We start from the raw sequence: 26,924 nt of genomic DNA on the forward strand, positions 1-26,924 counted from the left end.
GCTGTAACCTGACTTGTTTAAGTTTCCTCTTTGGTTTGATGCTTGGGCTTCTGATTAGCTGTGCTTTGATTCTGGACTGTGTTTGATTCTGGTCTTATTGTGTCTTGCCCCAGGTACCTACCTGAACCTGGACAGCCACAGGCCTACAGAGGCTTATCCCAAAGAGATTCTTTTTTAAATGAAGTGTCTTTAAAAATGGGGTGTAGTGGCAGATGGGTGATACAACAACTGTCAGAAAGCAGTCTAATCATGCAAATAGATGCATTCGAATGTGTTTGGGTTCATCTGAGCCTTTCTTGTAATCTCCACCCCCCTGATTGTGGCCGGCAAACAGGATGAGGGCAGAACCGGTGGGGGATGAAGAACTGATTCCAAACAAGCAGCAATATCCGGATCAAGATCAGGTACTGGTGCAAATACTATATGGAAGCTAAATAATTTGTGAAATGAATACCTGAGGGTGGAATGGTTAAAGCAGGCTTTCATAGTTTGATTTTCCTTGCCAAATTTGTAGTTTACATCAGGGGTAGTCAACCTGTGGTCCTCCAGATGTTCATGGACTATGATTCCCATGAGCCCCTGCCAGCATTTGCTGGCAGGGGCTCATGGGGATCGTAGTCCATGAACATCTGGAGGACCACAGGTTGACTACCCCTGGTTGACATGGTTGACGAGTACACGATAAAGCAACCTGAGCAAGTTTGGATTTAGGTACCAGCTCTGCTCAGAAATCTATACCTGCTGCTTTTTGATGAGAGGTGGGAGTGATTTATTCTTTGTTTTCCCAATTATGATGTGAAAATTTTGGCCTGGGACAGCAGTAGCTGTCAACAGCTTTTTGTGCATGAACCTATCAAGATGGCCTCTACAGTGTGGTGTAGTGGTGGCTTCTAACGTACTGAGCTGGGTTTGATTCCTAGCTCCTCCACATGCAGCCAGCTGAGTGACCTTGGGCTTGTCCCAGCCCTGATAGTGCTCTTCTCACAGAGTAATAGTGTCAGAGCTCTCTCAGCCTCACTTACCCCACATGGTGTATGTCATGGGGTGATGAAGGGAAGGCGATTGTAAGCTGCTTTGAGACCGCTTCAGGCAGTGAAAGGCAGGGTATAAAGACCAACTCTTCTTCGTTTCAAGGCAGCTTGGGATGGGTGCCTGTATGCCCATTTGTATCATTGGCTCTTGCCAAAGCCTGTTTCCTTACTTGGATCTGTTTGGTGGACAGAGACACGGTTCAATTTAGCAAGTTGGTCCCAAACATTATGTTTGGTCAAAATGTAGATTAGACTTTTAAAATGACATTTGAAAAAGTTCAGTTTTGAAATGTGGCCAGTGGTTGATCACTCCCTGAGCGAATGCTGGCAGGGGCTCATGGGGATTGTAGTCCATGGACATCTGGAGGGCCGCAGTTTGACTACCCCTGCTCTAAAGGAACAGACGGAGAAAGACTCATATCTGCAAAAGAGGGATCTCAGCTAGCACCCATCGGGTCTGTCTTCTACATGTTTAATTTGGATGTACCATAGAAGAATAATGAAAAGAAGTAACTGAAAAAATAGTTTTTGTTTTTATATCTGTTCCATAACTGCTATGAAGCTTCATTACAATATCACTACTGTGAATTATTGAGTGTTTGTTTTGTGTAAGCACCGAGTCATATCTGACCCTTGGGGTGATGCCCTCTAGCGTTTTCCTGGCAGACTCAACTGGTGGTTTGCCAGTGCCTTCCCCAGTCATTACCGTTTACCCCCCAGCAAGCTGGGTACTCATTTTATCGATCTCGGAAGGATGGAAGGCTGAGTCAACCTTGCGCCGGCTGCTGGGATTGAACTCCCAGCCTCATGGGCAAAGTTTTCAGACTGCATGTCTGCTGCCTTACCACTCTGCACCATAATAGGCTCCTATGTGGGTACACTGGGATTTTTGTTGGTACACTGGGATTTTTTTCTTTCTTTTTTGGGTAGTTTTTAGTATACCTCCCCTGTTTGTTGATATATTAGAAATCAAGCCAACAACGGGTAACAGCTGGCTTAGACTGGCATTGTGAAAGGCACCCTGGTTATCCACGTAGCAAAATGTCAGCCTGACAAGCATATCCTGTCTTACGTTTCAGAACTGTGTGGATCAGGTTGCTGCAATGAGAAAGGGGCACAATCCCCTTCTCTTGTGTCAGCAGAGCCCTCATGTCACTGGGAAGCTCCTTTCCAGAGTTGGGAAGGGATTGCTTGATAATCTGGATCCAACCCAGTATCTGTATACTCTTTTAAGTCCAAAGCGAAAGGGAATTAGACACGATTGTTGCCGTCCTTTATTCTATAGGTAATTTCGAATAAATTAGAATGAGGAATCACTTTCTAGATGGAAGGAGGTTCTGATGACGTACAGCTTCTTACCTTCATGTAGAGGAGCTCCTGCTTTCCCTTGACATGGGAATCTAGCCGGAAAGCGTCGGCCATGTAATGCCAGAAACGTATCTTGCCAATGCAGTGGATCATCAAATGATCTATAAGCACATCAGAGCACACCTGAAGCTCCAGAGCAGAAAATGTAACTCCCAAGCTTAAGGTGTTGGTTTGTTTTTACTTTTGTTGTTCCAACACTGAATAGCAGGTCCTCATGCCCCGCCCCCACCCCAAAAAAAGAAACCCTGAAATGTTTACACCTGATGGAGTATTTTCTGTATGATGTGAACATTCTTTAAACATCGGAGGCAGAAAAACTGTCCTACAAGGGTTACTTCTTTATTTAAAATCCATTTTCATTAGAAGAGGCATGGGGCTGCCTGTGGCCTAGTCCCATAACAAATGCCATGTGTAATTTGGCAGGAGCTGTAAATAAACCGCTACTACTCCTTATAGAAGTTTGTTGGCAGAGGATTTCAGTAGTAAGATCATTTCTCAGCACTGCATCCAAAGTGTGTTCAGTCGGTGCGAATAACCAAGCACATAGCCAGCTGTTGATGTCGGTGTTTCTTTATAAATACTAGAATCAAGGAATAGAAAAGACCAGGGGAATGCCTGTGTACCATCTGCATCAGAAGCAGAAAGGTTATTTCCTGCATTTATTTTTTCCTGCTCCTTGATTTGACTTGGCATCTAAATCAAGCAGTCACTTGAAACAGAAACATTTATCAGTAATAATAATAATAATTAGAGCCTCTTGTGGTGCAGAGTGGTAAGGCAGCAGTCTGAAAGCTCTGCCCGTGAGGCTGGGAGTTCAATCCCAGCAGCCGGCTCAAAGTTGACTCAGCCTTCCATCCTTCAGAGGTCGGTAAAATGAGTACCCAGCTTGCTGCTGGGGGGTAAATGGTAACGACTGGGGAAGGCACTGGCAAACCACCCCGTATTGAGTCTGCCATGAAAACGTTGGAGGCCGTCACCCCAAGGGTCAGATATGACCCGGTGCTTGCACAGGGGATACCTTTACTTTTTAAAATAATAATATAAATTAATAATAATAACAAATAAATGGTTATTTCTAATCCACCTTTCCAAATCAGGGCGCAGGTAAGAGCAGTAAAATCAACATACAAATTTAAACATTTACAGGTATTACAAAAATGCCCCCAACTGAATTTCCTAGACAGGGGTATCCTTTGGCAAGGAGCTGATCTTCTAACTCTCTTCCTCCTCCCAGCAGTGAGGCCAGCCTCCTTGGTGGATGTTATTTAAGGCCTCGACCATAAGCCTGGTAGAACAGCTCCGTCGTATAGACCCTGAAGAACTGATTAAAGTCCTGGAGGGCCTAGGAGCTGGTTCCAACTGGGTCGAGTCCAGTTTCACCTCCTTCAGGCCGTGGACCCACAGCAGTTGTTGATCCAAGGATCTTAAAGCTCTTCTGGGATTATTCCATTTATATACTGCCCTCCCAGCAAGCCAACTCAGGACAATGTCTATGCTCCAATGTGGTGTTTACGATCCAGTGGTTAAAAGCCAGTGTGCTATAAGCAAGTCGACATGGTGAAGTGGTTAGAGCAGCAGTTCTCAACCGCAGCCCCAACTGTGGCGGCAGACGCATGGGCAGTGTGCACAGGTGTGTGGGTGTGGGTGCAGGTGCGCGCGCACACACACACACAGGCACACTACAGTCTGGAGGCAGCCAGTGCCATGGCTCCACCGCCGCCAGCCACCTCTGCCAGCTGCCGCTACCCACTACAGCCGCCGCCAACCTGGCAACCCCGCGGAAGGGGATGGGCGACCCCAATTGGGACCTTAGAGTTGGAAGGGGCCATACAGGTCATTTAGTCCAACCCCCTGCTCAATGCAGGATCAGCCTTAAGCATCCAGGAGAAGTATCTACCCAGCTGCTGCTTAAAGACTGCCAGTGATCAGTTCCGCAGGGCCTGTAATACAGAGCTAATACAGGCCTATGGTTGGGGCAAGGAAGATACCGCCCTCAATATCCATTGGCTGGCCTCCCCAGAAGAACCCTAGTAGGACTTAGAAGAGCTGTAATCCATCAGCACACCACAGGAAGTGGCATCTTCCAAATAAGGATGATGATGATATTATCCATTCAGTTGTCTCCGACTCCTGGCAACCCTTTGGCTCAGCTGTATCCATGTCTTCCAATCTTGCACCACTTCTTTTAGTTGTCTAATATTCTGGCTGTATCTAACATCCGTGTTCATTGTCGGCCTGGTTTCCTTTTACCACTGACCAGTCCCAGCATAATTGCTTTCGCCATTGAGTTGAATCGCATGATACGGCTAAAATAAGCAAGCCAGAGTTTTGTGATTTTTGCCTTCCAGTGATACCTTCCAATAATAATAATGTTGCTATTTGATAGGTAATATTTTTTTGAGCACTGAGAGGGTTAGCTTGAATTATTTTAATGTAAATTATGGGTTTTAAATGTTAATGTTTTATGATTGATGTTACCTGTCATGGGTGGGAAAGAAAAATAGTTTATTATTACTCTACCAAAGCGCTTTGTAGGTGGAACTTGGGGACTCTTCTGCATCAATTATATTATTATTCAATCTCATCCCCATTCATCTTTGAAGTAAGCCATTCCTTGCCAAACCATCTTAAGACATTTCATGTCATGATCTGTTTCTTGGGTTCTTAATACTTAAAAAGGTAAAGGTATCCCCTGTGCAAGCACCGGTTCATGTCTGACCCTTGGGTTGACGCCCTCTAGCGTTTTCATGGCAGACTCAATACAGGGTGGTTTGCCAGTGCCTTCCCCAGTCATTACCATTTACCCCCCCAGCAAGCTGGGTACTCATTTTACTGACCTCTGAAGGATGGAAGGCTGAGTCAACCTTGCGCCGGCTGCTGGGATTGAACTCCCAGCCTCATGGGCAGAGCTTTCAGACTGCATGTCTGCTGCCTTACCACTCTGCGCCACAAGAGGCTCATTCTTAATACTTAAACAATAACATTTAAAACAGAAATTAACAGATGTTACTTAACGTCATGCCATGAAAAGCTTCAACTGTGGATTAAACCTCTCTTTAAAACAGGCTTTCTCAACCAGGGTTTTGTGAAACCCTGGGGTTTCTTGACAGTCCTGGAAGGGTTTCCCAAGTGGGTGGGAGTTAATTAATCTACTATCATTTTAAAATTAAATTTATTAAACATTTATGAGGTGATATGACCAGATATGGTCATGTTGATCTGTCCCCCCCCCCCATTCCAAAATGGCCAGTGATGGGCCTGAAGGGGATGGTAAAGGGAGGGGGCCCAATGGGCATGTACACAGCTATGCTTCCCAACCAATGCACAATTCTGCCATTTCTGGGGTTACTCAATGTTAAAAAAAAGTTGAGAGGCTGATTTCAAGGAACAGGACTTTGCTAATTGATGGAATTTCTTTTGAATTAATTTCATCCCATTGTTTCTGGTCTGTCCCTCTGGGGCAAGAGAGAACAACTCTTCTCCATCCTCTATATGGCGGCTTCTTAAATAATTGGTTATCAGATCCCCTTTCAGTCATCTCCTCTCCAGGCTAAACAGACCAAGCTCTCCCAACCTTTCTTCATCCGTCCTGGTCTCCAAACCCCTCACCATCTTTGTTGCCCTCCTGTGGACACACTCCAGTTTGTCTACATCCCTCTTCAACTGGGGTGCCCAAAACTGAACACAGTACTCCAAGTGAGGCCGAACCAGAGCAGACTAAATAGTTTGAGATTTACTACATTTGGAGTTCCTTGAGAAAGTGTATGAGCATGTAGACCAGGCTTTCTCAACCAGGGTTCCATGAAACCCAGGGGTTTCTTGATGGCCATGGAAGGGTTTCCTGAGCAAGTGGGAGTTAATTAATTTTTAACATATTCTTTCAATTTGTTAAATAAGGGAAAAATACAATCATATACAGTCCCTCTGAACAATTATGCTTATGTACAAGCTTTACAAGTACAAGCCTCATGGAACCGTGCAATCATAGCCAATACGCTTGGATGTATACAAAAATTCCAAGGCCTTTTGTTGAACTGAAGAATTAATAATCTTGAGCATACTAATGTGCAACTGGTCTTGGCTGCCATTCAAACTGACAACTGAGTTTCTCCGGCAATTTGTTGTTCAGGACGGGGGAACAAAGCTCGAAAAAACAGAATATCTCCAGTGGAATTCACATATGCCCAATAACACCTGTGTAATTGCAAGCAAATCTATTAAGAAAATAAATTAATACAGACTACAATAGTTAGGAGGCCCTTACCAGCTCCTCTTTAAACAGGGATTCATTCTTTACACCTGAACAGTGATTAATATGATCATAACATCTCCTCTTAGTGGATTCCTGCCTTCATAGTCTGCTTCTCACTGGTATTACTCCTCCTCTTGAGAGATTTCCCGCTGTCCGCCTGGGCTCATTCTGTACACCTTGGAGAATGCACTTTCGGTGTGCTTTTGCTGAAGTGCATTGAAAGGGCCTTAACCGTTGCATGCAAGTTGGATTCCTGAAACCAAAATCCTATTCCAAATCCTATTTCTTGTTAATTGGACTACAAAGTCTGGTCCTGGTCCCTTTTAGTGCTGCTGGAAGCCACTATAGCCCCCACCAGACATAAATTATTTCCAGGGTCTCCATTGCTACCAAAATATTATACAAAAGCAAATCACATGACTTCCCTAGTTCCATGGGGCCTCAGGGTGGCTAGGGCCCTCAGAATGTTGTCCCACTAATCCCCCCCCCCTTTGACAGTCCTGGGTTGAGAAACACCCAGAGACTTCGGGGTAGAGCTGGAGGTGGATGAGATTTGGGGCAGGAAGGGACCTCAATGGAGTATAATGCTATGGAGTCAACTCTCCAAAGCAGCCGTTCAGGGGAGCTGATATCTTTGGTTGGGAGATGAGCTGTAATTCCAGGGAGCCTCAGGCCTGATCTGTCATGGGGACTGGGATCCCTCGTTGGGATATTCCTCGTTGGGATATTCCTGGAGATTTTGGTGATGGAGCACATCAGGGTTCAGTGCCATGGAGTCCACCCTCCAAAGCAGCCATTTTAACCAGGGGAACTAATCTCTGTCATCCAGAGATCAATCATAATTCTGGGAGATGTCCAGGCCCTATCTAGAGGCTGGCAGATTTAGTTCTTAAACTGTCTTAATCTTCATCTCCTCAAATGTTTTTTTTTTAGTCTACCAACCAGAGATGATGTTTACACTTGATAGCAACTTCTGAAACTCACTGGTCCTCCTTCTTAGTACAGGTCTTTAGAAACATGCCACCTGATCTGGCTTCTTTTGTACTGACACTGTGTAGAATTCTTCTTGTTGTTTAGCTACCTCTCCTCTTCAGGTCTTTGGGACTAATGGTTTTCTCAGGCTTTCTCAATCAGGGTTTTATGAAACCCTGGGGTTTCTTGATGGCCCTGGAAGGGTTTCCTGAATAAGTGGGAGTTAATTAAGTAAGTTACTTATATGTAAGTTACTTAATATGTATATTTGTTTTATAAGCTCTTATAAGTTTTCTCCTTTGCTTACTTAATTTCTTTCCCAGAAATTGCTTTCTGCTTGGATGAGACAACAGGAAACTTAACATGCAGCTCAGATTTACTTTATGCTTTCAGAGGGACCTTAATTTTTTTGCCTCCTGGTTTGCATATTTACCTACAATAATTGGAAAATTGGGGGGGGTGTTATGAAACCATTCTTTACTAACAGATGTGGACTCAATCCTATGTACACCTAGGGACACTGGGACAGTTTTGGATAAACATAGGTAGTTTTGTTAAGCTAAAAGTTGCCGAACAAACTTGGACTGAGTGTTTACCTCCATGCACCTAGAATCATAGAGTTGGAAGGGACCTCTAGGGTCATCTAGTTCGACAAGGCAGGAAATTCACAACTACCTGCCCACCCACAGTGACCCTAATTCTATGTCCAGATGATGCCCTCTCCCCCCAAAAAATACCCAGAATCCCTGGCCAGTCTGGTGGTTGTTTGTTTTAAGAAAAGGAGAAGACTTCTGATGACATACCCTTGCCAAAATAAACAAAATATCTTGTGTGTGTTGGCTTGAGAATCTGATCTATATTTTATGGGCTTCAGTTAGCCCCCAAACTTTTGTTCAGAGCTCATGGATAGAAAAATGGAGAGAATCCATTTGATAACAATGGAGAGCAGTGGAAACCCCCATCTTCAGTTAGTTCAGTTTTGGTAGGAACCAGGCATGGGGCAATGAATTGAATGCAGTAATTCTACACAGGTGCCATAAGGGGGCCAGGCATATTGGAACTGCCTTAGAACTGATCCTTCTGACTACATGAATAAGCATCTTCCTTTTAGAGCAGTCTGCCAGAACTGAAATCTGTTCTTCGTGGGGTTCGGAGAAGTCAGGGGAATGCCGCATCCCCAAGCAGTGAGTTGAGAAAAACTCATTAGTGGATGATTATTAATTATTTATCCAGCACTGTCAATATGCATTGTGCTGCACAGAGTCATGGAAGCAAAACAGACAGCTCCCTGCCCCAAGGAGCATATCAGCTACATTTTGAATTGTTTTAGAACGCAGCTACAGAATTATTGAGCAGTCTCGGAAACAAACACACAGCCCAATGGAGAGTCCATTTAAATAGTAGCCCATCAAAATGTGACCCAAACAGACCTTGTTCATTAATATAGTTATTGAAGCTAATCCAAGATGAGAGGTTGTGACTCAGTAGTAGAACATTTGTTTGGCATGTTCAATGCCTGGTATCTCCAAGGTTGATTTTTTTCTAAAGAATCGGACAGTAGGTGATGTGAAAGACTCATGAAACCCTGGAGAGCTGCTGCCAGTCAGATACTGTCCTTGACACAACCATGGCAGTATAAGGCAGCATCATATAAACAGGAAAATCAATGACATCTTGTTAATGCTATTCTGCTCCACATGGCATAAAGAAGCAAGTTGGAAGGGAAGGTTGAACAGAGTGACAGTCCTTATATGTGACAGGGATGTTATCCAACCAGACAATTTGACCAATGTTTACACTGATCGAATCATCCTGATTGATTTATGTGCAGTGTTTTATACTCCTCACCGTGGTGTGGGGAGGGTTTTCTGACTTTATATAAGTACAACCCGGTTGCATGAGCTTTTTGTTACTGGGATTGCACTGCTTATGCCAGGTTTTCTCAACCAGGGTTTCATGAAACCCTGGGGTTACTTGACACCCCTGGAAGGGTTTCCCAAATGGATTGGAGCTAATTACTTTGTTAAATTGTTTAAACATTTATTGGGTGATATGACCATATATGGTCATGTTGGCCTGCCCCCCTCCTCCCAGAATGGCCAATAATGGGCCTGGAAGGGGGTTGGAAGGGGAAGAGCCCCGGGCAGACATGTTACAAACACAGCTATGCTTCCCAACCATATTCTGCGTGATCACACCACTTCTGGGGTTTCTCGAAGCCTGAAGAATGTTCCAGGGATTTCTCAATGGTAAAAAAGTTGAGAAAGGCTGGCTTCTACCTACTAGAAAGACACAGCAGCAGAGATTGGATGGGATAGAGGCAGAGCTCAGTACTTTGCTACATTCCTGGTAACAGGCAGTGCCTGCTTGAAGCAACGGTACCAGATGGTTTTCTTGAACCAGCTCCTAGGCTAGGCGGTGTAAAGGCTAAGGTTTCCTAGCCTCATCCTGTCCGTGTCATAGAAAGCTTCCCTGCTTTGTAGACTGAAATGCTAGATGCAGATGGGGTATCCTGCAACATCTTTAATGATATGTAAATGTATCAAGCAATAAGCAGAAGAACATTTACCTCCCACACACAGACTCAGTAGGGAGGAAAAGGCAGATTCATATGTAATGAATGCATACAGTGGGGGTGGGGGAGCCTATTGTTAATAAACCTGGAAGGTGCAGGGGCCTGCACCCAGTATGCCTCAGGGGAGCAGCGACAAGTGAAGCCCCCTTGCTGCAAAGTCATAGATTGGGACTGAATCAACGTGAAGCCAGTTTTATCCCATTGATTGCTTTTTCAGCTAGGGAATCCTGCCTGGGTTTATATGTACAGCTGCACACGCCCACAGGTGTGACAGTGCAGCATTTCTATTGGGCACACAAAGTGTCAAATATACCAAAAATGAGTTCGTGTGCGTTTAGATGCAGTCTGTAAAGTGGCACCTCCTTAATGCTCTCCTGATATTTATTTGGTGTCCTTACTCAAACTTGATTCAAGTGGAAAAATTCAGTAACTTACTTCTATCTCATTCATCTAACTTATTGTGATGTTCCCCTAATGCTGGGGATATAATTTTACTGCAGAGAATCTGAGCAGTCAAGCCTTTAGCTTGACTTTGAATTTCTGTGATTGCTGGATACATCATTCTTTTGTCTCTGGTGTACTTATTCTGCAGCCAAAATATACATTTTTTTTCTTAATTGGGGTGGTAACGTCATTTATGATGGGAGGGGAGTGAGGTCCAAGTTTTTTTTTAACTTATCTAATTGCCCTATAGCAGCTGCACAATAGTATTCGCTGGCAGGGGCTCATGGGAATTGTAGTCCATGGACATCTGGAGGGCTGCAGTTTGACTACTCCTGTTTTATAAAAACATCCCGAAATTGACCAGACTATTCACACACAGAGACCCTCAACCAAACCTGTGGGGAGAGTTTTCCCTGCAAGATGGGCTCCCTGTCCGGCTCTGCTGGACAGTCTGATTGAAACTGGACTGCCTAGCAGAGCTCCAGTAGAAAGTAAGGGAAGACACCCATAATAGGCCTTCATAATAGGCCTTGAGCATATGCTCAAGAAGCTTATTGAGCTGTACTTATCTGTTAAGAATGAGTACAAACAACCTGTTAAGGCACAAATAAGCTGACCAGCAGACAGTCTGTTGACAAATTGCTTCCTAGGCAAACAGGATATGAGCCAAACGGTGAGTGTTCAACCATCCGGACTATGAATTCTACCTCCATCTCCAGAGATTTTGGGGAGACAACCCTTGCATTGGCTGACTGTGAGTGCTTTCTTTTGTTCCAAGGATAGTTGAAATGCCAGAGTTAATGATAAAAGATTCCCATGAATGTAACAATGTGGACATCTTGAATATCAACTAGACCTTGAGAAGCTGGAGAGACAAGGGGGTGGGAATATCTTCCCTCATTTGGGTATACAGGAATCTGGGATTTAGCTTTAACATTTTCAGCCATGTTCTGTCATCTTCAGTGACTACGATTCATACAGTGTCTGGTTCAGAAAACTGTTTTTTAAATGCTACAGTGCTACTTCTCCTATTAACCATTACCTATAGAGGCATTCTAACGAGAATCAATATTGCAATAGCGCTTCTAGACAGTGTATCCTCAAAGGTGCATTATTATTAGAAAATACTTTTCAGAAAACACGAGACTCACCATCGCTCCATCGCTCAAACTAAAGACAAGCAAGCCTGAAGCTTTTGGCTCCTAAATTAATCCCACCTGTGTAAACGGTAGCTGGTAAAGCATTCTTGTCAGTGCAATCTCTTTTAATCTGTATTCTGAAAATGTGCGGCCTTAAAATATTTCAAAAGTCAAAATTCTCTGTTTAAGAAGAAATTTAAAACACAGGTATTGATGAAATGCTACTGCCTGAAAGTTGCAAACTCACTAGAGTCTGCCCACCCATGCCTTGGTCTTCAACCCTTAGTCCAGGTCCAAGATCCACGTTTAACCTCAGACTGCTACATGGGTCCCATGGGGCATTAAGTCACATGACAGGAAGAGGAGGATCCTCTCTATTCTGGAGTGACCTCTATTTGACCTTTGTTTGCTTCTGTCTAAGTGCATTTAGGTTGCCAGGGGTCCAGTGTTGACCAGGACAGCTTGGTATTTTCACTGACTATTGAGAGTCGGGTGAGGGACTGACAAAATGCCAGACATTTAAGGAGGCAGCGCAGAGCTTGAGTGCAAAATAGCAGCTGCTGCTACTTCCCAGTGGAACCAGATGCTTCTCCAAGTGCGCTTTGAGCTGTTTGCCCTGGAAAGAGGAGACACTGAGCCTTGATATGCTACTCTTTAGGCTTGCCAGTCAGGACAGGAAATCACGGAAGTGATGTCATGCCATTGGCTCAATGGGGAATTGTTGGTTTATTTTTCTCCTGCCACCTCTCTGACCAGCAAAGAGCAGGTTGCCAGCAGGATGTCTTCTATCATAGTGGTAGTCTGTGTCACAATCATAGTGGTATTCCATGTCACAATCTCTCTGCCCTGACCTACCTCACAGGGTGCTTGTTGTGAGAACAAAGCAGAGTAGGGAGTACAACGTTGTAAGCTATTTGGGGCCCCATTGGAGGAAAGTAAGGCCATGACCACTGAAATATTTTAAAAAGATCACAGGCAGTATTCGCATGCCACCGATCTCTGATTGCAGCAGCTATGAGGACACTGCATGACCTTTCAAACTGGACATCAGGGGCTTGGACTGTCCTCCTTGGCTTTCCGTGGAGATACCTCCGTAACAGAAGAGGGCAGAACCCCCAGAATGAAACTGCACATTTCAGTAACTGGCTTTATTTAAAACATGCAGCCAATCTGATCTGTAAGTTTCATTGGGAGTCACCCAAGCTGCAAAACAAGGTACAAAACACATTCACTATAGACAGAAATCCCCTGAGACTATAGAAAGAGGAGAACTATTAATGCTTTGCAAATGAATAAATAAGAACCGGGGCCACCAGCTAGGACGGATGTGCTCTTCAAGCACTAATTTCCCCAGCAATAAGTTGCAGCCTATGGGAATTAATAACTCACAAGTAAAGTATTTGGAATCAGCAATATTTCTCTTAGGACCTAACAGCTTTGCGTATTTATAAGAGTTATCAGGTAGACTGTGAATCCTTTAAAAAAAAATCATTTGCAATACTTTAAATACATTATTTTTAAAAAGACTTCCTCGTCCAAGGTCAAATCGTCCAGCTTTTGCTTCCATCTGATTCCCGTGTAACGCCGAATCCACTTGTCATTCCATTTACATAAGTCATTTGAAGCTTTATCTGTTGTAAATTATGTCTCTGTCCAAAAGACTGGAGAAAATGGCTATTTTATCACTTCTCTCCAAATCAGGAGTGTTTTTCTTTGAAGTGCAGCTGTTCATATGAAAATTTCCACAGCTATTCGAAAGTGGCTTCTTCTGATAGCTTTTAAGACAAGGACTCCAGTGTGAGACCACTTGTGACAAATGGTATGGCAGAAGTGTCGTTTTAAAGGGCTTCATTTGGTCCCCCGGGGTTTAAAGTGCACACTGTAGCGAGGGACGACGATACAAAAGATAGTTCATCTTACTTTTTAACCCCAAAGACGCTAACAATAATACAAGGGATAATACAGGTGTAGAGCAGTTAGGACTATCACTAAGAGTTGGTAGAAAGTGGCAACTTGCTATTTTAACACATTCCATTTGGCTGAATCATTCCCTGGCTTGCAGAATGATTATTTTTTTATTCAGACACAATCACTGAGTTGGACCTTATGGATATTCCCTTATCAGAGGCACTTTCTGCTAGCAGAAGGTGCCTTCCCCTGATGCAAGATGCTCTTCTGAGTGCCTTGCTTCTAGGATTATGAAACATACTAGATTCAAAGCCCGTTCGTGAGAACGGGCTTTGAAAGCCCCCCTCCTGCCGTGGCCGCCCAGCAGACACATAGAGGCGGCATTGCCCCCGGGTGCAGCGTTTCTTCCCCTCAGGCCTAGAAGCACCATCTTTGAGGCCTCTGGTGTGCTTCTAGGCCCGAAGGGAAGGCATCCTTCTTTACTCTGGGTGTCCTGCCGCTTCCCCGTTGCTTTCTGGGCTGTCCTGGTGAGGGCCTAGATTGTGCTCTCACCCGATTGGCTAGAACTGCTGTCTGTCCTGGTGAGGGGCCTATTGGAAGGCACTTTGCGCCTTCCGATTGGCTCCTCACCCGGACTGGTCCTGCCCGATCTCCGCCCACTTAGCCCTTAACAAATTATGAAAAAGGGAAAGATGCTCTGCTTTTCTAGGAACCAGGGTTTGACAACCATAGGCAGGAACCTGGAGATCTCCAAGAATTACAACTGTTCGAGCTGTTCTGCCAGGCCTATATTTGAAACCTGAAATATGATTGAAATTCCAGCCTCCTTGCCCAAATTACCAGTTCATTTTACCCCCTTATTGACCATCAAACAGGCTTATATGCCCCCTCTCACCAGAGAGAAGGAGGCAGCGTTTTAGAATGAATTTATTTTTAGACCAAATGCAAATGATATTTTAGGATTTTAAGTATTGTTTATTTTATTGTTATTGTGTTACTTTAGTATTATGCTTTCGTTGTTACTCACCTAGAGCCCTCAGGGGGCTCTGCCCCTTTTCCTTGTGCTGTCTCAGTTAACTCAGCATGAAGTCATGGCAGCCTAGATTTCTCTCTTCCATATTCACATTACTAGTCATTCGCACCAGAGGCGTGTGGCATTAAATACCTGTTATAGATGGGGAAAAGCCACAGGAGAGTAGTAGAAGTAGAATCGTATCAGATTCTCCTCTAAATGCAGGTATAAGCCTACTTTTTCAGCACGTTTAATGCTGAAAAAGCCCCCCTAGGCTTATACTCGAGGGAGAGTCCTATTTACCTGTTATTGTTGATATTGTGGTAAAATTAGGTGTCTCGGCTAAAATTCGGGTCGGCTTATGCCCTCTTCTGAGAAGGACCTCAGGTTTTTCCTTTCTGTCAATTAGCCACCCTAGATGACCATTGCCCTGCTGTATTAACTGTTGACCCATAGAAACCAGTTCCCAGTTAAAAACATGACAACCAGCTTTTAGCAAATAGGGTTGTATAAATGCATTTCTGCAACATGCCCAATGCCACTTAAATCAGGCCAGTTAATAAAACCCGAAGAAGGAGAAGGTGACACTGCTCTCCTCTACAGCAATGCTATCATTTCCCGGCTTTCAGGTTGGGTCTAGCCTTACGGGGACACTTTCCCTGGCATGCTGACTTTCTCCTCTCAAGGACCTTGGGATGAGAATCCTGCCGTTGGCTTTCTGAAGAGCTATGATGCCAAGCAGACCCTACTGGGGCCTTCTCTGGAATTAGCAGTCTTGTCCGTTGGCCCAGGGTCTTTATCACTTCCATTGGACAGCAAGCAAAAACTTGAGCTTATCCCTCTCTAGACATGAAAAACCACCTCTCCCAACCAAGACTACGGATCCATCTGAGTCCATTGCCTGGCAAATGAGACCCTCCAGGGTCTCAAGCAGAGAAAGGCTGTTCCAGTCGCCTGCACTTGGAGATCCTTTCAACCAGAGAAGCCAGTCATTTTAAACCTGGCAACTTCAGCATGCTGAATGAACGCACCACTGAACAAATACAGAGCATCGTGGCTCCGTTTCGGGGGGGTGGGAGTCCTGCCAAGAGCGAGGGGATGGCAAGTGCTCCTCCTCCCCTTAAACGGATAAAGGGATGAGATGGCACAGATACCTCTCCCGACCAAGTGTTTGTGTTCCAGTTGCCACTTCTATCACCGATCAGATTCTCTCCTTATCTTATGAAAGGAAGAGCTGCCACCTTCTCTTTATCCCGTCGGAATTCGCCGCAGCCATTTATCAAGGGCTTGCGTCTAATGATTCCTTTCAACGGAGTCCATTGTGTACCCTTCTGCATTTGATTGTCCTAATCACCCTGTGATCAGCGGCCTGACGGGACCTCAGTAGATAGAACCTCTCTCTTTACACACACCTTTATCTAGCTGGGCACTTCTGTGGGATTACAAATTCTGATCGGCTTTCCTTTGAAAGAACCAGCGATGCTTTAAACCGTTTAGACAGCCCAGAAAGAAGGGGAGCTGAACAAGTAAGAAAGGAAGGAGTTTTTAATCACGCCGTTATGAAAGCATTGCGGCGGTTTTTGTTCTTGGGTGGGGGGCGTTTGTTCCAACACCTGCCTGACTTAGGTAGCAATTATAATTTTAGATCAGACTGGCTTTAATAAAGAACCACTCTCTAGTTTCATTCTTTTTTCAGCCTGACAGCTTTAATAAAAATGCATTGACTCTTCTTTCCAGTTTGCGTGCCGGAGCCTCTGGAGTGGCCTCTGACAAAGACAATTGGTTTTAGGAGATGACAGTTGTGCTCATGAGCGGAGACACACTCCTGCCTTCATTCCCTTCCAGTCGCCTAACCAGCTTAGCTCATCAACAAAAAGGGCCAGGAACACACATTGGGAGGTTGCAGCTGGTGCAAAATGCCACTTCGAGGGTTCTGACAGGAACCTCTTGGAGAGCCCATATGCAGCCAGTTCTGCAGTAGCTGCATTGATTGCCAGTTGTGTACTGCTGGGGTAGTCAACCTCTGTGGTCCTCCAGATGTTTATGGACTACAATTCCCATGAACCCCTGCCAGCAAATGGGAATTGTAGTCCATGAACATCTGGAGGGCCACAGGTTGACTACCCCTGGTGTGCTGGATCAAGCTCAAGGCATTCGTTTTGACTTTCAATGCCATTTGCGGTCTGGTCCCAGTGGACCTGAGGGACTGTCTAACTCCCTATGCCCCTCCATGGAGCTCTTTACATGGCGGGTTTGAACAAGTCGGTGAACCCTGGTCTGTGTGAAGAAGGCCTGGCCTCGGCCAGGGCCTTTTTGATACTGGCCCCTGCCTGGTGGAATGAGCTCCCAGAAGAGCTAAGGGCCCCGTCAGAACTGTTGCAGTTCCACAGAGCCTGCAAGACGGAGCTGTGGTTCTCTGGGCTTGGGGGACGAGGGTGGAGAATCAGCTCATGCAGGGTGTCCAGAGGCTGAGTGTTTGCACCAGGTTCAGGGTCTGAGCTGGGCTCCTTGGCCAGTTCTGAGTCTGCTGGTGGTGCCTGGCCCCGATCCTTGCAGAACTTTCCACACTGCGTCTTCCTCAGAATCTAATGGGTGGCAACTGGCAGGGACCTGACAGCAGGGCCCATAGTAAAGTGACCCCCTAGCTCAGGAGCTATTTGTGACCCTGCAAATGCTGTAGCCCTGCATGAAGTGTGTAGGGTGGGTCTCCTCATCATTTTGGGATACCCTTCAACTTTGTGCTGTGAAGCAGCGCCAGCTGTGCAAAGTTGGTGTTCCCCTGTGCTGTTGCAACACTTTCCAGCTTTGCTGAGGGCAGCATCAGTCAAGCCAACAGTGGCATGACAGAGATTCAGTCTGGGATCCCCTGAGAAGGGGCAAAGGCCCTGAGTTGTACTCTGCCAAAGGCACCACTGTTGCTTCTTGACCTCTGCCGGTGCCTTTCTCCACCCTTTCTCCCAGTTCTGGCCCTGGAGGGGCAGAGTATAAGAAGTGAGAAGCACTGAAAGCAGCTCAGTGTATGTGTGTGTCAGATGTCATCTTTTGATAGGCTGGGTTTGCTCTAGGCAGCCGCCGCTGAACATTTTATTTCATAAAATTTTATTTCATAAAATGTAAGCTGCAAGACAGCCCAGAGCAAGGTCTTCAAGCAGAAAAGTTTCTTTATTCCCAATTATCCTCTTAATTACCTCCTTTGCCTGCAAGCCAAAGCGGGAGATGTCTAGATTAGAATTTACAAACTGCATAGAAGAATGCTTCCATTTATATATATTTTTTCTCGATCTTAAAGCTCCGCTCTCTATGAAGCAGCTTAAGCATTTAGCTCTTAGCACCCATTTAGGAGCATTATGCGACAGGATGTAAATACTGAAATATCTGCCTGGGTTGTTCTTGCCTTGTCACAAGCGATGGTATAAATGGCACTAAAGATGAATGTGGGATTCATGAATGAGCACCTTGCTTTTCTGGGGAGTCTATAACAATGTTGCTGGAGCCCCTGGGAAAAAAGAGCTTCCTGCAGTTTGTACCTGGGCTTCATTCCCTTGCTGTAGGGCCCATTGCTGAACATTTTGTTAGAGAAGCAGCAGCATGTGAGGAGGTTCATCACTGTAAGCACGGATACAGGGTGCGTTTAATCTATATACTATTTGTGACATGTGGCTTTTGTCTGCGGACACCTAAATCTTCACATCAAGGCCGTGTGGATGCTAAACAGATTTTAAGCAAAACTTGAGGATTCTCCAGATTTGTGGAAAAATCAGAAATGTTTACATTCCCCCCCCTATTTTTTTTTAAGTCTATGCATGCTCAGGGAATGCATTTATTTTGCTTCTGCAGCGGTGATTGATAGCTGTGGCAGAGCCCAATGGTGATGTCAGGAGCTGCTGTGGGCTAGCTGAGCTCCAGTTGGGCCTCAGAGCCAGAGGTGTATCTAGGGCACAAGCTCTAACTACCATATAGGGGGTGTGGGAGGGAGCACCACCCTGTGCACCGCTTGCTGCTGACTGGGGCTTACGGCATGTGGGAGACCTGCCAGTGCCCCCCACTTGCACCACTGATGCCCGTGACATGCAGTTTCTGTACAGAGCATTCCCTTCCCAGTGTGCACACTTCCCAGATACCACGGTGTTCCCTTCCCACAGTGCACTCTTCTCAGGGTGTGTCCAGCTGTCTAGGCCAGCGTTTCCCAGCCAGGAAAGCGGAGCTCTGACGGGGGTCTGCAGAAGCTATGAAGTAGTGTGGTATGGGAGGGTCCAGGCTGTCTTCTCAGCACCTGCTCTACTTTTCGGCCTACATGAGGTAGAACCACCAGAGTAGTAGTAAAGGTGGTGGCAGGAGCAAAAGCAGTGCTAAGAGTGTGGGTAGTGATATCACTTCCGGGGGTGTGGCCAGCTGACATCAACCAGGGCTCCTTGAAGTCTGGTAAATTATTTCAGGGTCTCCTCCATGGTCAAAAGTCAAAAAAGGCTGGTCTAGACATTGCGAAGAGTCACCCAGTATACTGGGAACCAATTTGTTTTGTTAATTCATTAACTTTTCAAAGGTGTGGTACTCAGGCTGGAATTCATGGATAAAGCAGCCATAAGGAAGGGGAGGGCCAGATCCATTGTGGTCAAAAATCCTGCCACATACAATCACAGAGAGAAATGGGTAGAATTAAAAGACTATGAAATGCAGGTAGTACAGTACACAAAAGTTAATATGGTCTGTATGTCCTTCTCTTGGTTGTCCTTGAGTTATAAATAGAAAACTCACAGCCTGTCCTTGCATCTCATAGTCTTTTGCCAGGCAGTGAGTTCTTATCTTACCACTCATTGGGGTTGCCCAGTCTATCCTGGCCACTGACAGGGGATGAGGAGGTAAGGTTGCCAATTCCAGGTTGGAATCTCCTGAAGAGTTGGGGATGGAGCCTTGGGAGGCCGGGGGCCTCAGTAAGGTACCGTGCCGTAGAGTCCACCTTCCAAAGCATCCATTTTCTTCAGGGGAACCGATCTCTTTCGCTTGAGAGGAGTTGCAATTCCAGGAGATTTCCAGATCCCACCTTGTTGTAGGCCAGCCTCAGGCCAGTGGGGGATTCCTCAGAAGAAGAGCTGAGCTAAGTGTGACCCAGGCTTGGCCCAGGCAGAATCCTAGCAGGGTGAGATGGAAGGGCAAGTTGTTCAAGACTGTTCAAGTGCTGCTCTCACAACACAATACTCTCAGGGCTCTCTCAGCCTCACCTACGTGTTGTGGAGAGAGGAAGGGAAGGCGATTGTAAGCCACTTTGAGACTCTTTTAGGTAGAGAAAAGTGGGGTATAAAAACCAACTCATCATCATTATCATCTTCTTCACTGTGGTCAAGAAGGCCCTCACCTATATTGCTACCCTATCTAGTCACAAGAGGTGGGGCCACCTGGTTGGGCAGGTTCATAAGGGCGCATGTGGTGCTTTGGGTATGCTGGGCCCAAACCTTACAGGCTTTAAAGGTCAAGACCAGCACTTTGAATTGAGCCTGGAAACAAACTGGGAACCAGTGTAGATGGACAAAGACTGGGGTGATATAGTCACTGTGATCCACTTTAGTCAGTATCCTGATTGCAGCATTCTGGACCAGCTGGAGTTTCTTCTCAAGGGCAGCCGCATGCACATGGCAGTAATCTAAAATTGATGTAAGCAGGGCATATACCACAGTGGCCATATTTTTTTCTACCCATGGAAGTTTCCAGCTGGCTAACTACTCAAAGCTGGTAAAAGGCACTTCTGGTCACATCTTCTGCACCTGCTTTTCCATCTTTTCCAAGAACTCCCCAACCTACAGAGCTGATCTTTGAAGGGGAGTGTAGCCCCACCCAGAAGGGGTAAAAGGTAAAGGTAAAGGTATCCCCCTGTACAAGCACTGGGTCATGTCTGACCCTTGGGTTGATGCCCTCTAGCGTTTTCATGGCAGACTCAATACGGGGTGGTTTGCCAGTGCCTTCCCCAGTCATTACTGTTTACCCCCCCCCCCCAGCAAGCTGGGTACTCATTTTACTGACCTCGGAAGGATGGAAGGCTGAGTCAACCTTGAGCCGGCTGCTGGGATCGAACTCCCAGCCTCATGGGCAGAGCTTTCAGACTGCATGTCTGCTGCCTTTATGCCACAAGAGATCTCTTGGTCTTTTGAGCTGGAAACGAACCAGTGACCCAGAAGGGGAGGCACCTTAAATCCCTAGTCAGAGCTTCCACCCCCAGCAGTACTTCCATCTTGTTGGGATACAGCTTCGTTTTAAGACTGGGGATTTCTTCCTGTCTCACCTTTTAGAGCATCCTTTCTGTCCCTGGAAACAGTGCAGAGGTTTCTGTTTTTTATGAGGTCCTTTCGGAGAGGCTTCCTCTTCTTTTGTTCCAGGCAGACCTGGTTTACCCTTTCCAAAACTTAGAACCGAGACCTGTTTCAGAAAGTTTATGTTGCTGCTTCCTCCAGTATCCCAGCTGTGCAGGCACATCACTTTTTGGTCATTGTTAGAGGAAATAAAACCTACATATCATCAGAGAGAGAGAGAGAGAACGCATAGCTATTATGTAAATATCTAGCCTACTTTGAAGTGGATCGAGATGGGCAGCCATCTTAATCTGTCTGTAGCAGTAGAAAAGAGCAAAAGTCCAGTAGCACCTTAAAGACTAATGAAAGACTTTGCAGTGTATAAGCTTTCATGAATCACTGAAGAAGTAAGCACTGATTGATAAATAGGGTTGCCAGCTCTGGGTTGGGAATTACTGGAGACTTTGGGGGTGGAGCCAGGAGTGGGTGGGATTTGGGGTGGGGATGTATCTCAGTGAACTATAATGCTATGGAGTCCACCCTCCCAAGCAGCCATTTTCTCCAGGGAAGCTGATCTCTGTTGCCTGGAGATGAGCTATAATTTCAGTGGATCTCCAGATCTCACCTGTGCACTGGTGGGATCTGAGGATTCATGAAAGCTCTGCGCATTCATGAAAGCTCATATCCTTCCACCAATTTTGTTAGACTTCAAGAAGAAGAGCTGGTTCTTTATACCCCTCTTTTCACAGATTCACCCAAGGGAATCTCAAAGTGGCTTATAATCGCAATTTCTCTCCCCAGAACAGAAACCTTGTGAGGTGGGTGGGGCTAAGAGAGCTTTAAGAGCCCATGTTCTGAGAGAACTGTTCACTCAGCTGGCTGCATGTGGAGGAAGGGAATCAAACCCAGTTCTCCAGATAAGAGGCTACCTCTCTTAACCACTACACCAAGCTGGCACCAAAACTTTACAGTACTCTATTTTCTTGTCAGACACAGGAAGCTGTTGCTTATATTTCTCACATTTCCCCACAGAATACAAAAATACCAGCAGGGAGGGAAATGTGATTCAAATACCAATATGTTTTAATAACAACAGTAAAATTATTTTTAACCCATCCTCCCCCAAAGGCTCAGGGCAGGTAACAGCATATATAAAAACAATAAGTAACAGTTGTCACATGAAAACATTCATTTTAAAACATTCTATAAACGGATTAATTTAAAACCGCCTTAATTTCCCAGTGAGGTGGTGCAGGTGTCAAGTACGGTAAAAGCTTGGCTGATGTTTTGGGCAGGGGGACCACAATTTTGGTGTCTTTTCCGGCCTCAGCTTTAGGCCTGGTGGATGAGCTCTGTTTTACGGGCCCTGTGGAATTGTCTCAAGTCCCACAAGGCTTGGATCTCTTCAGGGAGAATGTTCTCCCAGGGCAGGCCCCTTTGACGTTCTTGGGGTTGGGGATCTGGAGCAGGTTCTGCCCGTTCATTCTCCTTTGGGAAAAGCAAGGGAGGAGACAGCCCACAGGTATGAAGGTCCACAGCTGCTTAGGGCCTTATAGGTCATATAATCAAAACCCTGAACCTGATCTGATCTTCAGTCTGGATGTATTTCGGGTAAGAAGAAGAAGCCCAATTTCCATTGCATTTATAGGACAATGATTTGGGAAATTCCTGGTGATGTATTTATTTATCCAACTTCTAGACTGCCCCTCTCTAGAAGAAAAAAAAATCTGGCTCGGAGTGGCATACAACACCTCAATTATCAATATACATTTCCATAGAACAATCAAAATTGTTCAGTCCTTATGTCTAATGTCTGCCAATACCTCTTCAGGCCTCCATTTGTGGTGAGGAAACTGGAGAGGTGGAGGCCAATTTGGCATTGTTTACTTGTCCCTGCCATCAACCCTATGCCTGATGGAATAGTGCCATTTTGCAGGCCCTGTTGAACTTTGACTGCTCCGTCAGGTCCCAGGTTTCTGTCAACAATAGATTCCACTAGGCTGGGGCCAGGGCTGAAAAGGCCCTGACTCTTGTCAAGGCCAGACACACTTCTTTGAGTCTAGGGATAACCAATGTTTTTTTAATAATTTCTCTGATTTATGTACCACCCCTCTCAGCAGTTGCTGTCTTGGAGTGATGATCAACATGACTATCATTAAGTACAATTAAATTCATAAACAATTAACAATAGAATCAACAGTTAAAACAACAGGACCATTTGGGGACTGTAAATTCCAGCAGTTACATTTGACAATCTTCATGTCTCCAGGGGACATAGAGGGAAAGGTGAAGCCGGAGGAGAGCGGGATTTGGGATGTGGGGCGGGGGGAACCCAGCATGGTACAGTGACATTAGGGTCCACCCTCCAAAGCAGCCATTTTTTCCAAGGGAACTGGTCTCTGTAGTCTAGAGATCTGGGAGACCTCCAGGCCTCACCTGGAAGGTGGCAACCTTAGGTATTTTAAATATAGCTTCCTAGTCTCTCCACGTTTTGCCTGTTTGTGAACCTGAAGGGTACATGGCGTGCCTGAGGAGTGTATACAGCCAGTTACTTGTGGACTAAGTTATATATTGATGGATTGATTGGCTGCTTTAGAAGCTAAGCCACATTTGCAGTCATGGGATGAAACCTGGAGCCTGAGGGGGGCATTGTAAAGAAGGCCTAAGATAAGAGAAACACACTCCTGATAACATGAGCTCATTGTGTAAGCCCTACTTAGGATCAAGTCTGGGCATGTTGTGTGTGTGTGTGTTTTTTTTTAAAGCACCTCTCGTGAATAATTCATTACTCGCCGCAGATATGAAACGTGTCGTAATTGCGAGGCCGACAACATTAAATGATGCATTTGTTCACTCTCGGCATTTAAGCAAATGGATAGACGTTTTGTGACAATGCACATTTATAATATCTGGCCATTTCTACTGCCGCCGCTGATCTCGTTAATGTTGTCATCAGTAATTATGTTGCCCCTCGCAACTAATAATCTTGTCAACGGGGGTTTCAGGGCTCCAGGCTGACCTTGGGAATATCTGTATGCAGATCAGAACTACAGTTCATCCCATGCTGGGAGCACCGAGTGAAGTCAGCATATCAGTCCAGAGCACATTGAGGTCACAGGAACCGTTGTGACGATTGCCGTTAATTTTTTTCCGCCGCCTCGTTCTGGTGGAATAACACAGCAACGCATGTAGGTGAAATAACTTCACAACAAAGCGGGGAGGTAATGAATACATGGTAGTGCTTTACAAGAATGAAGAAATGCAATTTATATGCCAATAGCCTTTATATGCCAATAGCCTGACAAATAGGAGTCTCTGCCACTCAGTTACGTTCCCCATAAAATTTCCAGCTGCTGTGCTGTTTGATGGGTTTTGACAAATACGTGGGTGCCCTCTTGTGGAAGTTACTAGTAAAACTTTAACCAATGTTCTGACATCAATTATTATATGCAGAAGTTACAGGGCATTTCTGCACATCGGTAAAAATAGCATTACGCTAGCTGAATGGCATAATGCTAAATGTAATCGCGCCTCCCTGCTTCTCCTCATCTTTTTGATGGCTCGCTGTTCTCTGCTGCATTTTTACGGTTCTTACCCCTCCACAAGAGCTGCTGGAAATGGCGGAAGAGAGCAATGGAGTTCACAGCTTTCTTCCACCTGTCAATCAAGCCAGGCAGCCAATCCCCTTTCTTCATGCTTTAAAGATCCCACAATGTCCACTAATTTTTTTTAATGCACACTTCTCTGTTGCTATGCCTATGCATCTATGATTAGATAGGTGTATCTAATAGATGCAAAGCACTTTTTGAATGGTACCCTGTATGGAATCATGAGTCTTGATGATTAAAAAAATTAATCTCATTCCCGATTAATTTTTTTTGGCTGGGAGAAGATTTAGAGAGGCAAGCTTTGTGATACATTGTTGGGAAAAAAATTTTTCTGGCATTGCCTGCACGCTTGCTTCAGCATGTTAGGCATTTTTAAAAAGATGTTCCTGTCCCTGGGAACAAGGGAGAGGGAGGCAGGTAGGAAGTAGCTTCCATAACTTCCCCCCACTAGATGCTTGCTGGTTGCTCTCCATTAACTAGCACTACATAGATTGGTGAGTCCACTTTTTGGGATTCACCAACTAGTGTTTTAAAATGGAGGATGTAGCCGCCCAGTTACTGCCCAGACATTGCATGTTGGTGACGTCATATGGAGGGGCCGGAATATAACAACTACCTGAGATAAGCATTTCACTACATTTAAATGGTGCGGAAATGCCTACACTGTCCCCTTTCCAATTTAATTTCTGTGGCTGAAATTAACAGAGCAGAGTTAACACCCTTCTAAACCCACTTGACTTCAATGGATTTAGAAGGGTATAACTCTGCTTAGGACTGCACTACAAAATGTGTTCAAATATTAACAAGTGGAACTTGGCAGCCCAGCCAGTGTTCACTGTATAAAAATGCAGTGCATGCAAATGTCCAGGAATTCAAGGCAGATTAGTTAAAATGTAATTTTAAAAACTAAACCTGGCAGTATAGCTAAGAGAAGCTCTTTATCCATCACTGTCTTATTTCCATCCCATTAAGGCAGGTTTGGTGCAGCTTTGAAAGTACCTGAGTGCAGTAAATACACAATAACTCATAGTGTTAAGTGTATTCATACAAAAAATGATATCCACATGTGATGCACTCAAAGAGGGTGTTGGCAGTGTTTAAATATGCAAGGAGGGTGAAACATCAGGCTGCCTTAAATGAATCCAATAAGGGTTTTGTGAAGAGAAACAAATTTGTATATACAAAGAGAGGAGAGAGAGGTCTAACTGTCTACCTATTCTGCTGTCTGCATTCAGTCTGTTCTGGAGGCAGGCAAGGAGGAAGTGTGTTCAAAGGAACAGGAAGTCTCCAACAGAGCTAATCAGGGCACAGGAGGAGCATATTTGAAAACAAGAAGTTCCTAATCTGAAGATATTCTTTTCATAGGCACACTATAGACCAGGGGTAGTCAAACTGCGGCCCTCCAGATGTCCATGGACTACAATTCCCAGGAGCCCTTGCCAGCATTCGCCAGCGAATGCTGGCAAGGGCTCCTGGGAATTGTAGTCCATGGACATCTGGAGGGCCGCAGTTTGACTACCCCTGCTATAGACCTTACATGTTCCAACAAGAGGGTACCCATGTTTAATAAGTAATCCCACATTACCTAATGGCTTGAAAATTCTCTCTGCAGTTCCAGGGAAGTTAGTTTATTCCCCCAGCCCTGTTCACATGGTGTAGTGGTTAGGAGTGCAGACTTCTTATCTGGCAAGCTGGGTTTGATTCCCCACTCCTCCTCCACATGCAGCCAGCTGGGTGACCATGGGCAGGCCACAGCACTGATAAAGCTGTTCTGACCGAGCAGTGATATCAGGGCTCTCTCAGCCTCACCTACCCCACAGGGTGTCTGTTGTGGGGAGAGGAAAGGGAAGACAACTGTAAGCAGCTTTGAGACTCCTTCGTGTAGAGAAAAGCGGCATATAAGAACCAACTCTTCTTCTCCTAGAAAACCTTTGGATGAATTCTCACCTTCCTTGAGAAGTCTCACCTTGACCATTTACGCATTGGGAACTTCACTGCCCCAGCTCCTGAGCAGAAGCACAAATCAGGGGCAGATGAGGTGCTCCTGGCCAAATGCTCCCCTGTGTGGGTACAGGAAGAGGTGGGGCAACCTGCCATGACACAGACTCCGGCCTCCAACTCAGCATGAAACCTCCAGAGCATAAACGGTCCTTGAGAGGTTTTCTGTAATGCTCTCCCCATACTAGAATGAACAGAACTTGACCCCACCATATACTGGCTGAACGCATGGCCTTTGCCCCTGTTTCCACGCAGTCAGTGTGTCATCCACAGGGTGTGGAGAAATTGCCTCCATAATATGCTCCCTCCCCATGACAGGAGACTGCTGTGCAACTA

At 45.4% G+C, this 26,924-nt stretch overlaps 1 long non-coding RNA gene across 1 annotated transcript; it reads left to right on the top strand.

The window, feature by feature from the left end:
• Nucleotides 1-26,663, top strand: LOC143828642 (uncharacterized). The gene is made up of 3 exons (XR_013227785.1): nt 1-404; nt 23,988-24,093; nt 26,515-26,663. It is a non-coding gene; the product is annotated as an uncharacterized LOC143828642 (long non-coding RNA).
• The last annotated feature ends 261 nt before the right edge of the window (nt 26,664-26,924 follow it).

This window comes from Paroedura picta, chromosome 2, assembly GCF_049243985.1.
Source record: "Paroedura picta isolate Pp20150507F chromosome 2, Ppicta_v3.0, whole genome shotgun sequence".
NCBI lineage: Eukaryota > Metazoa > Chordata > Lepidosauria > Squamata > Gekkonidae > Paroedura > Paroedura picta.